The 16,294-nt window shown below is 48.4% G+C and overlaps 1 non-coding gene across 1 annotated transcript; it reads right to left on the bottom strand.

Moving 5' to 3' along the window:
• Positions 1-13,294: 13,294 nt before the first annotated feature.
• LOC123644277 lies at positions 13,295-13,398 on the bottom strand. Its single transcript, XR_006737092.1, has one exon. It is a non-coding gene; the product is annotated as a small nucleolar RNA U13 (small nucleolar RNA).
• Between the last annotated feature and the right edge of the window lie 2,896 nt (positions 13,399-16,294).

Below are 16,294 nucleotides of genomic sequence, written 5' to 3'. Positions count from 1 at the left end.
GTCACGAGCAAGTCCCATATTAGCTGTGTTTTCTTCACAGATGTCCTTGTGCAGGTCGAGGAATTCCCTTCTATTCCCACAACTTTAGTGTGTGTGTTAATGAAAGGATACTGAATTTTGTCAAATGGCTTTTCTGTGTCTGTTGAGATGGTTATTTGTTTTTCTCCTTTTAGTCTAATAATGTGGTGTATAACATTGATTGATTTTATATGTTGAACCAATCTTGCCTTCCTAGGTTAAATCTCAATCAATCTAATCATGGTGTGCAATTTTTTTTATATGCTCCTTGATTCAGTTTGATAATATTTTTTTGAAAATTTTAGTGTCTATATTTATGAGTTATTGGTATAATAGTTTTTTTTTCTATTTCTATCATTAGTAAATGTAATTTTCTAATGATTTCTTTGACTGGTTTTGGTGTCAGGATGATACTGGCCTCATATTATAGAATGCATTAGAATGTGTTCCCTTCTCTTCTATTTTTCAAAGAATTTGTAAAGGATTGGTGTTGATTCTTCCTTAAACATTCGGTAGTATTCTCCAGTGAAGTCCAGTGATACTGGGCTTTTCTTTTTAAGATTTTTTTAGATTATTCAATCAATTTACTTATCAGTTCAGATTTTCTGTATTGTTGAATCAGTTTTAATGTTGTTTTATTCTAGAAAGTTGTGTATTTCATCTTGATTATCTAAGTTGTTGTCTTACCGTTGTTTGTATTGCTATCTTTTGTCTCTTCTTATTTCTGTAATATTGGTGATGGTGTTCTCTTTTCTTTCCTAATTTTAGTAACTTGGTTCTTCTCCCTTTTTTCCTTGGCCAGTCCAGCTATAGTTTTGTCAGTTTGTTGATCTTTTCAAACACATAACTTTTGGTTTTGTTGCTTTTCTTTATTGTTCTGTAGCTCTATTTTGTTTATTTTTAGTATAATCTTTATATACTTTTCTTCATTATACTTGCCTTTGGTTAGTTTGCTCTTTTTTTTTTTTTTTAAGTTTCTTAAGGTGGAAGAATGGAAGGGTCAGGCTACTGATTTAAGCTGTTTATTTTTCTCCCTTAATTTCTGAAAGATATTTTTGAGGGCATGGAATTCATGAGAGATAATTCTTTGCTGTAAGTACTTAAAAAATGTCATGTCACCTTCTTCTAGCCTCCAGGGTTTCAGATGAGAGATCTACTCTTATTCAAAGTGTTGTGTTGCCATAATTAATATGTTGTTTATGTCTCTTATGATGCTCTCATGATTTCTTCTTCAGTTTTCAGAATTTTAACTTTGTTGTAGCTTGACTTAGGTTTCATAGTGTATAGTCCATTTGGGGTTTGCTCAGGTAAGACCATGGGGAGAGTTTCCATATGGGAAGGGTTTACATGGTTTGAAACTCCCACTGGTGCCAAAGGAGCAGTTGCCTGGGATTCTTACGAAGTGCCGAGTTGTGGTGCAGAAAGGGAAGAGTGGGCAGTGAGCCTTAAAAGATGTTATCATTGAGACTTCAAAAAATGGAGTCAGACTCATTTCAGTGAAGGCGTATTTCATTTATAGCCCTTAATGTGGTCTGCAGTGGTGATGTTTTATGTGAGCTTGAGAAGAGTGTTTTTAGAGGGAGTATTCTGTAAATGTCAATCAGATCAATCTGAGTAATAGTGCTATTCAAGTCAACTGTACCCTTACTGATTTTCTGCCCATTTGATATACCAATTATTGAAAGAAGTATGTTAAAATCTCCAGCTATATTATTTTTTCCCTTGCAGTTCTATCAGTGTTTGCCTCATATATTTTGACACCCTGTTAGCTGTATAAGCCTTAAGATATGCCATAAAGATTACGAGGTCTTCTTGGGAAATTTACTCCTTTATCATACAATGCACCATTTTCCAATTGATAGTTTTCCTGTTTTGAAGTCTGATTTGTCTAAAATTAATATATTTACTTTAACTTTATTTTGTTCTTGTTAGTATGGTATATCTTTCTCCATTCCTTTACTTTTAACCTATGTATGCCTTTATATTTAAAGTGGATTCCTTGTAGATAACATATAGTTGGTAAAATTCTCTTTGACATTCTCTGTCTTCCAATTTGTGCATTCATTTACACCATTCATATTTAAAATAGTTATTGATGTAGTTGGATTAATATCTAACATGTTTGTAACAATTTTCTGTTACATTAATAAGAATCCTTGACACCATGCTAGATATTTGAGTACAGGTGGTCTAGGTTGGCAGTGTCCCCACAGTCACAGAGTGAGGTGTAGGATTTCTCTGTGACCCCAGGGCCAAACAGGACCACTCCTCTTCCTCTTGCCTTTCTTGATTAGTCTTTCTGCTGTCTTGCCCTCACCCCTGCAAACCCCAACTTTCCAACCACCCATTTAAAGAATGTAGAGAGCTGAACCGGAAGTGCCCATGGGGAGCCTGGTCTTTCGCCCTAAGGACAGGGACTGAGACCAGCAGGGGAGAGAAGGCACCTGCCAGTTAGTGCTGGCCTCCTTGCCACCTGTCCCTCGTGTGCCCTCTCTCCCATGGCACGGTGGCTCCTCTGACCGTGCTCCTGCACTGTGTCCACCCAGCCTGCTCTTCACGCTGTGGCTCAGGCTCCGTATCTGCCACAGATCCCTTCCATGCTGTGACCTGGAGCACGTGTACCACCCTCCAGGCTCACGTAGTAGCCACGCCTGTCCCACACACTATCATATCAGCCTTTCTTCCTCATTGCCCTATGCCATGAGCAAGTTGCCAGGATGTAACTTTGTGTGGGTTTGTGAACTGTTCTCCAAGGGCTCCGTAAGCTGTTGGGGAAGGGACTGGCCCTCCGCACCCCTCCAGCAGAGTCCTGCAGAGACTGGATCACTGCATCCCTCTGTGTAGGTTCCTGCCTGTCTTCTGTGTCCCACAGTGAGCTCCCCCTGAGGGTGGGACCGGAGAGCCTTGAGCCTGTTTGTGTTTCCCCAGCTCCCAGCTTAGAAGCCTCCCCCAGGGAGTGGAGGCCACAGCCACTCTCTGTTGATCTGAGGAGCTGGTGCAATCCATTTCCTCTCCTTCTCCTCCACCCCTGCATGTAAACTGCCCTCTTTTCTATTCCCAAGGCTCCTGCCTTCGTTATGACTGTAGATTGCACAGAGGTGCTGCTCTCTCTGCACCAAGACTGCTCAAAGCCTGGGGGAGGACATTTCAGGGATGAATATATCCAGTGACACTTCAAAATTGCTCTCCCAAACATTTAACAAATATCTGCATTTTAAATCAAGAATGGTAATTTTTAATGCTTCTCTTTCAACCCACCACAAAAGTGTATCTTTTTCATAGTTGTTAGTGAAGGAATCTCTTCTGGTTCATTTGAGAATCTGACATGCTCTGCATATAAAATTGATAGCTGAAGATATTTTTTTTTACAGTAGTAGTCAAGATTAGAGCTGTGTTTTAGCATTTTCTGCCCCCACTCCTCCCTCCGCTTGAGCCATTTGGCCTTTCCTACAGTTCTGGCACCGTGCAGGCCTCTCCGAATGCAGCCCTGGATGATTAATGCTGCCCAGGCCGCCAGCGTGCCCACGAGCCTGAGCACAGCTCCATCTGAAAGGTTGCCCCGCACCATCAAGTGCTGGCTGCCACTGTAATATAAATCCCAGGATCACACCTGTCTAGGGACATTACTTTACTAAATTATTTCATCACTGCAACTTTTTAGGTTACTCCATGTTTGGTTCAATTAAATTTATTCTAACACACATTTATTAACCACCCACATTTTCGCAGGAGACTGAGGTAGGAGCTGCGTTTTCAGCAGATGCCATGAATTAGTGGGGGAGGTAAACACACAAGCGACAGGCAGGTGGAGAGACAGGCATCTAATGAGGCACAAGGGTGTCAACTGCAGAGGCCAGGTTGTTACTCCAGAACACAGGATGGGAAATCTCAGAGGAGGAAGGATTTCATCTGGTCCCTGAATTAGGAGAACATCGAGTCTGGTGGGGAGGGACAGGCTAGAGGCATTTCAGATGAAGGAAAAAGTGTAAACAACACGGCCCATACGGGAGCAGGTGAGGATGTTAAACATAAAGTCTCAGGTTGTGGAGGACAAGAGAGACATTTAGTAGTGTGACATGGGAAGTGTCACGTCTTCCATAGTCCCTCAGCTCAGACCCACCTGGAGGTTTTTTTAACTATAAACAGTGAGCAGAGTAAATACCTACTTGCCCTGTGGGAGAGAAAACTGCATACCTAAGAGGCAAAACTCAGGGCAGAAAACACCAGGATGGGGCAGGGCTGAGCCCCTGAGCAGCGGCAGACATCCAGCTTGGGGTCTTCTCGTCCACAGCAGTGAGGGGGCACAAAGGATGTGAGCCAGTCTCATTTCTGCAGAGCTTGGGAGGAAGTCAAAACTCCTTGGCAGCGCAGGTTATATGCCTGGGAGTCACTCTAAACTTTGGTCAAATATATGACAGGAGACTCAAAACATATTTTTTTATTGAAATCTTAGCAGGACTGTGTAAACAGGAAATGAGAATTCAGTGCATAGCTGTGGGGACCGCAGCACCTGGGGATACCAGAGGGAAAAGGCCCAGAGCGAATGCACACAGCTCTTCCCTCAGAGGCACCTGGCTCAGGCTGGCCCCAGTCTCCCCGGGGAGTGATGGGAAGTGTTTGCTAAGACATACTCTCCGTCTTTGTCTTTCAAAGTTCCTGTTGCAGAAAACCCCGTTCAAATTGGATTGGCTTTGTTTGCTGGAGTAACTGAACAGTCCAAGGTCAGGGCTGGTTTGATCATGTCCGGAATGGAGCTCAGTGATGGGCCAGGATGTGGCTCCTTCATCTGTTGGCTGTATCTCCTACCTGCCAGCCTCACCCTCTTGGGGTCACCTCCAGGGCTCCAGGACAACGTCCTCCCTTGTGCACGTACAACAAAAAGAGAGACTCTTTATTGCAAATGGTATGCGCATGAGGCCCACACGTTGTTCTCATGGCCCTGACTGAGAGTTATGCCCACCCAGGACCAACCACTGTGGGGATGAATGGTACCAGCGGGGTAAAGGGCGTTACCCAAGAGAAACCGGGGCACTGGGAGGTAACATGAGTGATAGGTGTTCTTGGACTCACTCAAGCAATGTATACCTACCGAGTAACAGTTTAAGACCCAACTCAAATCTCACCTCCTCCCAGAAGCCCTCTCTGATTTACTGAGTGTCCACTCATTCTCTAGTGTTTACCTCACTCATTTGTTACAATCCTGTTTCCACATCCAAACTGTGCATTCCTTCAATGTCTGTATCTCCCTGCTACATACAGCACCAAATCCAGGGGGCACGTGCTGAGACACAAGTGCACAGCCGTGGAGGTGCACACATACAGACTACATAAGTGCCAGAGACACGCATTTATTGTGTCATTGCAGTGATTCTTTTGGGGTAAGGATGTGAGCATTCCAACACCTTTTACCAATACTTATAATAGAGCTGTAACTTATGGCAGATAATATCATTTAATAAAACAGTTCTTATCACATAAAAGATGCTCAATAAATAGTTTTTGTATAAATGAATGAAAGCCCTAAATAATGGGCATTAATAAAGACAATAGCTAATATTTATAATTCACTCAGTGCCAGGCACTACGGAAATAGCTGTCCTCCTTGCATTTGTCACAAAACTCTGCAGAATAGGCATAATTTGCTCTATTTTCCAGGAAAGCAGAATGAGATTCTGAGAGGCTGAGTTGTCTGTGCAAGACTGCACCACAGTGGGCAAGGGAGCTGGGATTCAAGCACAGTTTGTAGGGTCCAAAGGCAATATTTTTGTTTTAATGACAATCACAAATTTTCAGGTGCAATAACCTTGCCTAAAACACAGACATAGGTAGACTAATCAAAGGCCAGCATGCTCCGGTTGGAGTGGCAGTGCGAAGCGGGCATCTTTGTCTGTGTGTGGGAGTTGGTGCTCCTACCGCATGGCCGCCCTGAGCAGCTCCATGGAGCACCAGGGCTCCCTGGGTTCGTCTGCTTGTCATGCTCAACCCGTGTGTGTGCACGCTGTCACCTGGCCGTACAGACAGCTGGAGAGAGCAGCAAGCCCTGGGGTCTCTGGGAGAAAGAGGCCCCAGGAAGCAGCTCTCACTCCCAGCTTTTTGTCTTTCCTAAAGGAAGCCCCTCTCCAAGGGTCCCCCAGGCTGCGTCTCTGCACGGCAGTGACTGGAGAGCAGGGGCCCAACACAGCTGACTCCAGGGCTTTGGGAGGCCGTGCTTGTGTGGCCCCAGATGGCTAACCTTGGCTAGCTTGCACCTTCAGGCTCCTGGCCTGCTTATCCAGTAATAAGAAATCTTTCTAATTTAAATAATAATAAATTGGGAAAAAACATGCATAGCATGTGTTCAGTGAACTGTGACCATCCTCCCTGTTACTCCCGAATCTGTCATTGAGGGGACATTATTAAACCCTTATCTCCGATGCGCACACTGAGCATGTTGCCAATGGAATTATCAAGACAGGTTTGGCATTCTAGTCCCTGTCTCTCCAGAACAGATGCTCTCCTGGTCTTGTCAGAGCAATAGCTGGGAAAGTGTTTCTCTTAAAAGGAGAGAAAAGACACAGAGAAATTCACATTCTTTTTTAAGGTAAGAGGAACATATGTTTTAAGATGGAAAATTATTACTTTATTTTATTACTTTCTGTCCAGAGTCAGGGACATGGAGTCAACCCATTATCAGGAAAACATCTTTCTTTTCTAGACTTTCTAATGCATCACTGGGGAAAGCCAGAGGCACCGGCAGAGTCCTACACTTCTGCATTTCTGGCAGATGGCCGGGGCTTGGGAAATGCACACCCTCTCTTGGCTCAGCTGTGTGGGTCTTCTTTCTCCAACAGGCTGAAGTTTGCAGCCTACACCACAAAATCAGACCTGAGCACAATGGGCAGGGGTGGTGGCGGTCAGCCTGGCTGGCCACTGGCACGGAATCCAAGGTCAAGGGACAAAAGAAGTCAGTCTGAGCATCCTGTGGGAGTGTGAGAAGGTGCTGGTGTGACCCTGCAGGAGACAGCATGAACAGGGGACAGCCAGAAGGAGTGGGTGGGGAGGAGGCCCCAGGTGAGGGGCAGAGCCCAACCTGGGACCCCTGGCTGCCTGCTCTTCCTGGGGCTCCAAGGGGCGGTGAGGGAGGCTGGGCCCAGGGCCGACCGCAGCTGTGTGCATCCTGATGCCGCTGCCGACTTGGTGGCCTCTCTGACTCTCTTGGCACCTCTTAGGGCCAGGATGAGGATGAAGGGCGAGAACAGATGCGATGTGCCCAGACTTACTGCTGGCACTGGCTATTTGTGCAGCCCACGAGGCCGGCAGCAAGCTCGCGAAACACCCCGAGGGATCCCAATCAATGCGATGTTTCTGACATTCGTGTTGAAACATAACAGGTTGTATTAATTTCTTTTCTACCACACGTGTTGATAACAAAATATTGTTTGCCCTCATTAGGTAAGCAGAATTGACATGTCCTTGTGGCCCTGCCCATGCTGAGGAAGAACAGCAATGGTCCTGCAGTGGAAGGTGGGCTAATCTGACCTCTCACAGCACGTGGAACAGCCGCACCGGTGAGAGGCGCTTGCCGCAGCCACGGGTGGGTGGCAGTCATCGCGGGAGCCCTCTCCCGCAGTCTCACCGCCTCTCACTGTCCACATCTTGTGTTTCAGTAAAGGCCACCTCCCCCTGCCCCTGTTATCCCAGCCCTACAGCCTTCCCTCTTGTCATTCCATGTCCCCATCCAGTCCCACCTGTGCACTTACGGGACTCCCAACCCTGCCTCCTCCAAGAAGCCTTCCTGGACTCCATTAACCCACGTTGAGCTTTGTAACATTGATTACTGAAGATTTCAGTGTGTCACCTTGTTATACGCTGTGCTATCTTCTATCACCACCTTGCCCCGGGCTCACAAGCAGCAGGTGACTGGCCAGATCCAACCCTGGTCTGCCTGGCCGCACACCCATGGCTTCTCCTCTGCAGACACAGCCGCAGCTGCAGCCCTCCCGTCGGGCACGTGTCTCATCATCTCCTCGCCAAGTCTCTGGGAGCTCCTGACACTGTTCTGGGCGTCCCTGAAAAGGTGCTTAGGAATACTCGAGGATTCCTGGCCAGGCGCTCCGTGACGGTCTGATCCGCAGACGAGGAGCCACAGCCAGACTGGCCCGCAGGCGCAGCCAGGTTCTAGCCGCGTTCCGTCCGGGCGCTTGGGTTCCAATGAAGCCGAGCCACGGGGAGGCTGCAGGCGCGGGCAGCTCCTCTCCGCCACCAAAGCAGGGCGGGCCCTCCACAGGGGGTCTGGCGGTTTTCGCAGAGTGAGCGCTGCAAGGGGGAGACTGTTCCGGGTACTTTCTTTCGCCCGTGCCTGCCAGGGTGCTCACCTGCTGCAGTGACGGGGGCTGGGGGACTCTGCGCCACCGTCACTGGAGAGTGTGGCGGCTACAGGGCCCATCTGCTGCCTCTATAAAGTAGGGCACGTCGCTGTTTGGGGCTCTCGGGAGAAATAACGTGTTGTAGCATAAGGGTGGCGCCTCGCCCTAGGCCACAGCTCCCTCAGGCCCTTCCTTGAGGTGGTGCTGGCTGCCAGGGGTGGTCTCGGAAGGGACTCTGGGGCCAGGCCGGGGTGCGGAGCTGCGCTCCCGGGGAGGCGTCTGTGCTCGCGGCGCGGCCAGAGCTGGCGGGAGCAGGGCGAGCGTGCGGGCGGCCACGTGGCTGTGCGCTCTCCCGCCCGGCCTGGCCCAGCCTCCCTGCCGCTGGCCCTGCCTTCCACGTGGGGAACACTCGCTAACCTGTCCGCAGGAGGGCCCGGGTGGGCGGCGGGACCGAGAGGGCTCACGGGTGCCACCGGCCTTGGCCTTCTGCGGACGCCCCGGGCTCTCTACCCGCAGCGCCGCCCACGGTCCACTAGGAAGGGGTTTTCGTGTAGAATATAAAAATTGATTGTTCGCCTGTCTGAACATTTAATTGCATTTCAGATAACGCTGACCTGCCTCGGTGTGGTGCAGCTCGGCTTCCCTTTTCCCTCGGGGACGCGCAATCTGGAGGAGCAAGAATGCAGGAAGCAGCCTAATCAATAGAACGGAGGAACCGCAGCAGGACAGCCACGCGCGGCCGGCCGCAGCTGGCTGCACCGTAACCTGCTACAGGAAAGCTGGTTTCTGGGATGTAGGAGAGAAAAATTAAATCAGCTTTCTGCTGTGGAACCCCAAGGCAAGTCCAGGACCCACGCTCTCTCTTGTCCGTTCACAGAGGTGTTTGGGCTGCCAGATGCTGGCTAGCTGCTCCTGCTGCGGCGCGTGAGCCGGGGACGTGTTCCACCCCGCCGCTGCAGCAGGGAAGCCGCGCCCTTGTCTCCGGCAGCAGCTGCGCTTCCCAGCTGGAGCCGGCGGTGGGAGAGAACCCTGAACACCCAGCGCTTCCGGCCCGCGCTCCTGGGGACACGTCCGCACAGTTCTGTCCCGTGGGGACTGTGCGCTGGTGTCTGAGAGCCCAGGCAGGAGCCACTCCCAGAGACAGCAGAGCCGTCCTTCCCTGCATTGCAAAAGGCTCCAGCTCAAAGAGACTGCAAGGATACAGTTTTAAACCATAGGGAAATGGCCCTGGAGTTACAAATTAAACACGACTGAGCGAAGCGCCTCCAGAAGCTGCCCAGATCTTTCTGCCTATATTGCAAGTGCCTCAGGGGTCATGACTGCACCATATGTTTCAGAATCAACATTTGATCTCAATTCTGAAATGTCCTTTTCTGCCAGGGCTTTACTTTGCTGACGAAGGAACCTGGCCTGAGAGCTTCAGTGAGGCTCTTGAGGCTACACAGCTGTGCGGGAGGGCAGGGCTGAAACCGAGCTCTCTCGGGGCCTAACGGCCGTGCACGGCTGTTGCAAAGAACGCCTGGTTGTCCACGGCGGGTGTGCAGGGACACACCCAGTGACGTGAACACGTGCCCCGGACCACTTCTTTCCTTCCTCTATTCAACAAAGTTATTCTCATCAATGATCATGCAATAACCAATAATATTTTCTTGAGTCATACTTTAAAGACAATTAACAAATTAAAAAGAAAAACACTCAATGTTAAATATATTAAATTCAATAAATTGTTTTACATGTGAAATAAAGTTTGAACTTACCAAACAAAAGATATTATGTCTTGTGCTCTCTACTGCTTCATTGTTTTAAATTTTCAACACAAATGGAAATTCCACACGGTCACATACAATCACGGTGTTGAAAGAACTCTGGTTTTGTGTGTTTGTCTTTGCAATCACTGCTACCACTGCTCATTCTGAGTGCACCGTTTGAACACAAGAACATGAAACACCACAGGGCTGAGGAGAGGCCGAACCGATGCCCAGCTTACTGTTAAAATGCGCGTGTGTCGTGGAGCTGGTGTAAGATGGGGCACACTGTACGACACGGAGCTCTTCAAATCCTCTTCCACAAACAGCATAGTATTTATTGAAGAGTATGTAGTGAAAATGTGCTAATTTGAGGTTTACATTTATACTACTAAAACTCAAGAGTAATCATGGCTATTTTATAGAACTTAAGTAACCATGGCTATTGTATAGAACTCAGACTAACATAAGATTTTTTTGTGAGAAAAGCATGTTATTGCTGACATTCTACAGAACAGTAATCATAAAAAAAAACCAGATCAACTTTTAGTGCGTTTTGTTACTGTTTTAATGTCCTCTAAGGACAAAACATCCCCTGCTGCCTACCCCTGGGCTGGCGACTCCCACCACCCACCCTCGGTGTGGCCCTGTTGCTAACACAGGGTTTGTGATAATCCTGTTTTGCCAGAGACGTGAGAAGCCAAACACTCACTTTTCTCGTGGTCTAGCTACATCCAGCCATGAGGTCCCTGCCAGAGGAGAACAGTGCTTAGCAAGGGAACGCTTGCTGTGGGTTGGGCCCTACTCTCTGAGTGGAATTGCATCACGGAGTATGGCTGGTCCCCTGGGAGGTTTCCTGCCCAGACCAGAGGGGCTGCACATCGTAGGATGAAGCCAGCCGAATGAATCACTCTTTCAGCTAAGCCCATCTGGGCATGTGTGACTTTCAACTCCGCTGGAAGGAACACGTTGACGCTGCCAGAGCAGGTCAGCGGGTGAGAGGAGTGAGACTCTCAGAGCGGGAGACCAAGTATCTGCCGCGGCCAGACCCCCGCCCCATCCCACGGTAGGCACTTGCCTTGCACCTGCTCTGCTCGCAGTGCAGGGCCCCCTCAGGGGCCTCCCTGCCAGCCGGCTCCCCCCTTGCTATGACACTAGAGGTCATAGCAAGCGCCGGCGAGACGCAGCCCTTTCTGCTCCTGCAGGTCGCTAGAAGGCCCTGCCTCCCGCCCTCGCCGCGCCCTCGCCGCGCCCTCGCCCTGTCTCCCCTTGCCGGGCCAGCTGCCCTTCGTTCTTCAGAACCGGCTCAGTCCCAGCCCCTGCCAGAAGCTGCCTTGACATACCCCCCCAGGGCTGGTGCGAGGCCCCTTGGGTGAACTTGGACTTCTACCGCAGAGTGCTGTTTTGTTTTCTTTCACGACACCACCCCCAGACTAGGATTCCCGAGGGAAAGGGCACGACCTGATTGGCCTCATTTTCTCCAACTTTGAGCATGTTCCATTGATGTTTAAATGTTCCATTGATGTTTGGGATTGAATTTAAGCTTCATTTTTATTTTGACAATTTGTTTCCCTTTGTAGCTTGTGAAGTCACTCACTAAAGAAGGATGTGAAGGCCGTTCATTGAGCGCAGCTGTGAGGCAGAGCAGGGAGGTGTGAAATGTGCCCCCCGCGGCCAGTCGCACGCCGGCAGGATGCCGAGCCAGCATCTCTGCAGCTGGCAAACCCCCCGTTCTCCTCAGGGCCGAGTCTGGTGATGCCTTTGCGGGAACCAGGAAACACGCGCGATGCCAAGAGCTCCTCCACTCCTCTGTGCTAGGCGTGCGGCTGCGCTGGCCCAGGGGACGCAGCGAACTCCCCAGGGCCTTTCGGTCGGTGGCAGCCAGCTTCCCGGCTCGCGGAGTGGGCAGGACAGGGGTGTCCGTGTCAGCAGCCGCGATCCCACGCCTGGCTCGCAGTCAGATTCGGGCACAGCGGGCGGCCGAGGTTTGTGCTGTAATCTGGTGCCGCCGGTCCCAACCCCGCGGCGAATCCCAGCCCAGACCCGGCCTGGGAAGCGCGGCTGCGGCGGAGGTGCCGCCCTCCCGGTGGGCGAGGACTGGAGGCCGCCTGCCCTCCGCTCTGGCAAGCCGCGCCGTCCACGAGGGGGGACTTTCATCAATAGTCACTTCGTCTCTGGCACTGGCTACCTGACCACAGAACCCTTCGCGTTCCCCTGGCCAGGTGTGTTTCCGTCTCCTCTGTCTCATCCCTTGGACGGCAGACAGGGGCTACGTCTTTTTCATCACTGTTTCCCTTCCACTGGCGCAGGGCGAGCGTCTGAGCAAGGTTGCTATGTGAAGGAACAAACTTACAGCACCCTCGGTGATTTTTCGGGGTCTCCATCCAGAGCGATTATAGTTCGATGGCTAATTCCGAGTGCTTCACAAATGCCACCTTCACAGCGACCGGAGGCGGAGGCCCTGCCATCCCACTTCACAGGTGAGGGCCGGGCGGCAGCACGTGGTGGGGCGGTGCTTTGCTGGCGCGCCAGGGCTGCCCGTGAGCCTTTCCTCCTCAGGGCCGTGCTCGTCCCCTCACCCCCAGAGAAGACAGTCTGCTCACACCCCAAGGCTGCAAGGCACAGTGCACGCCATCCCTGGGTCCCGCTAGGCCGCAAGGCTTGGAGGACACCCAGGCTCTGCAGGTGCCACCTCACAGAGAATGACAACGGGCGTGCGGCCTCTGCATCTAAGCCACTCACACGGGCAAGCCGGCGATCCAGGCCTTGGCCGCACTCTCCCCTCACGAGCAACAACACTCAAAACTGCCCTTTTGTCTTTGCTTTTACTGTTGCCACGATGTTGGAGGTGGGTCAGTGCACACTTACCTCTATGGTGATATTTAAAAGAAATAAACCTAAGGTCCACCAGGATCAAGACTGTCTCCTACATGAGAATATTTAAGCACTGTCCTTTACCAATCCTACCAATTCCTAAAGTTATTTTCCACTGAATTAACTCAACTAACATAAAAGGAAAAAATTTATCTCACAGTGAAAAATTGAACACTTTACCTATAAAATCTCTGGCAGAACTCATCTCCACTCTCGGTAGGAATGAACCAGATGTCCCTGTGTGGCTGTTGGCAAAGAGCAAGATCACAGAACTCAGGGAGGCTCCAGGGCCAGAGAACGTTCTCTTTTTCGCATAAAATGGGTAACGCGCTGACGTCCTAAGAAGGTCTGAGGGGGGCACACTGCACACATGAGCATGAAAACCCTATCGTCACACGTACGGGCCACAGAACGATCCAGCGTGGAGGTTTAAAGCAAGTGGGTTCCCGTCAAACGAAGATACCATGGGGAGGAGGAAAAAGACGAGAGCAAACTTCTTCAGCAGGAACAGCCCGAACTGCAGCGCCTGATCTTGCGGGACGCAAGGCCGACGGGGCACCGAGAAACAGCGACAGAGAGCAGAGCGCGCCAGGCGGTATCTCAGACAGGGTCATGAGAGGTACCAAAAGGCACGGGTACTGAAGTAAAGGCACACCGGAGACTCCAGAAAACCAAATTGTTGAATTAGGTCAAGGGATTCTCCTGCTCGGATGAAAGAGACAGAGGAAAAATATGAATGACAAAGACCAGGCTCCCAAGAGTCCTAATATATGTGTATGTAGAAGTCTAGAACAGAATGAAAATTTATTTTTTAAAAAACCATCAAATGGAGATAATGACTTCCTCAACCAAAACACTGAAAATTTTAAAAAATATGAAGCAATATTCATTTCTGAATGAAAATGATCAAGGCCATAGAACTCTTTACTATTCATTATATGTAAAAAAAAAAAAAAAGAGAGAGAGAGAGAAAAGAAAAAAAGATGTTTCCTGAGATGCAAAATCTCAGAAAAACTTCCTAACACCTATCAGCTCTGTCTGGATGGAGGTAGTGAATGCTCAAGGAACTCCCACCACCAAATGGGAGCTGACATGGAATAGTTCACGACAGGAAAAGGGGTTGTACGAAACAGGTTCCCCAGATGGGGAGCTTTTATTACTGGCAAATAGAATTTTAAATTGTGTAGAGATGAATGTTTTTATTTTCATAACAATGCATTTTTCCATGAATTCAAAAAAAATTTCCAAGCCATTATTTTATATAGGATGAGTCTAAATAAAAGAACAAGTTAATTTGAAGCAGATGTAAAAAGAATATTCCACAAGGACTTGTGCACATGGCATACTGAAGTGTAAGAATCACTAGCATGAAGTAAATAATGTCAAATAACAAAACCAGCAAGAGTTAGGTTAATATTAAATGACTGATTTTAATCGCTTTGTGAACCTCCATGCAAATGTTAAGAAGGAATTCTCAAATGAGGTGTTGATTGGGTCCTGGCTGCAGACAACATAATCCACGTTAGCAAATTAAAACACAAGTGAGTTATTAAGAGATAAACACATTCAGTTCTTGGGTAGGTTGAAGAAACAGACACTGAGCCTCTAGGAGCCACAAACATCCCACACCATGCAATAAAACAGGCCTCCACAAGAGCTGCTGCCTCTGCCGTAGCTGGACACTTGGTCCAGTGTAATGACCTCCCCAGGGGCATCGCCTCTGGAGCCATGGACGTCTAGTGTGTCCCTCTGTCCCCAAGAAAATTCCTGTTCATGCAGAAGTTCCACATGGGTTTAAAAAATAGGCAGACCCTAAATCATGTCTGCATCCTGGGAGGCTGAAAATAGAATTTTCTGAATCTTGCAGATTGTCAGCTCTGAGGGATATGGCAACATTCACAAGGCTGTTCCTAAGAGTCAAGGTGGTAGCAAGTGAGAGCCGATCACTACAGAAGGTACCATGCATATTAGCATTACATATTACTAATAATTTAGAACTAAACCTCCACATTAACACAACAGAATCTGCTAAGTCAATGGAATTTGGGGGACATAAACCTCTGATTTCCTGTTAGAAATGAATCTGTATAGAGTATCCATTTTTTATGTTTAGGCTTAATCGTGCTAAAATTTTTAAGGTCACTTTTACTCGAATGAAAATCCTTAAATTCTTTAATTCAAATGCTATTAATTGTTTTTTGCATCACTGATAAAATAAAAACAGCTTTTCATGAACAACAAATACATGTCAAGTAAGAAGAAAGGGCGTAATGCCACCTCGAATGCACGCACATTCTGTTCTGACGGGCAGTCGCATAACTGTCAGCCTCAGTGTCCCTTCCCAGTCTCAGCCTCAAGTGCTTCACACCAGCGGTTCAAGTTTCAGTGATGTGGGGGTGGCTTCTGGGTACCTTTGGTGCCTGTCATATAGTTTGGAGGAATATGGGAGAATTCTAAAGATTTATGTATACTTTCTATTTGGTAAAACTCATAATTTTGTTTTTCCCATTTTTTTTTTATTTAACCAAGAGCACCTAATACTTACCATGGTGGGCACCATTCTATGTGTGGGGCTGTGAGTGTGAATAAAAGGAAGATCCTTCTGTCTTGGACCTCCCACCCTACTGTGGGGGACGGGGGGTCTGTGGAAGGGAGAAAACAGGCAATGAACAAACTCAGAAATAAAAATAGTCAAGGTATACATCAATAGGAATAAATCATATTGATAGTGTCTTCCCGTCATGTGATATGATGAAATGTCATTTCACCTCTGTGGTCCTCCCCAGAACCCAGAACCCCAGCATAATCATGAGAAAAACATCTGACAAATCCAAGCTGAGGGACATTCCACAAAGGACTTTGCCAGTGACCAGTACCCCTCCCAATTGCCAGGGTTGTAAAGACCAAGAAGAGTCAGAAACTCTGGTACACCAGGGCTGCCTCTGGAGACATGGTGTCAGAACATAATGTCATCCTTTGATAGGACCCTGGGACATGGAAAGAACGTGAGTTTAAAACTAAGGAAATTTGGATAAAGTGAGGGTTTTATTTAATGATGATGTATCAATACTGACTCATTACTGTTAATAAATGTACCATACTAAGGCAAGATGTTAATACAATGGGAAACTGGATGTGGGGTCTGTGTATGGGAACTCTCTGCACTCCCTTTACAACCTTTCTGGAACCTTTACACTGTTGTAAAATAAGGGCTTTATTACAAATGAGCACTCACCAACTATTGGAAGCACGTAACAATTAACAAGTAGAAATGTAATGAATTACAGGTTCTATGAAGCCAGTTAAGGATAG

The sequence above is a fragment of the Lemur catta genome, chromosome 8, assembly GCF_020740605.2.
Source record: "Lemur catta isolate mLemCat1 chromosome 8, mLemCat1.pri, whole genome shotgun sequence".
NCBI classification, from domain to species: Eukaryota; Metazoa; Chordata; class Mammalia; order Primates; family Lemuridae; genus Lemur; species Lemur catta.
Note: the sequence above shows the minus strand (reverse complement) of the source record. Positions and strands in the feature narration are given on the sequence as shown.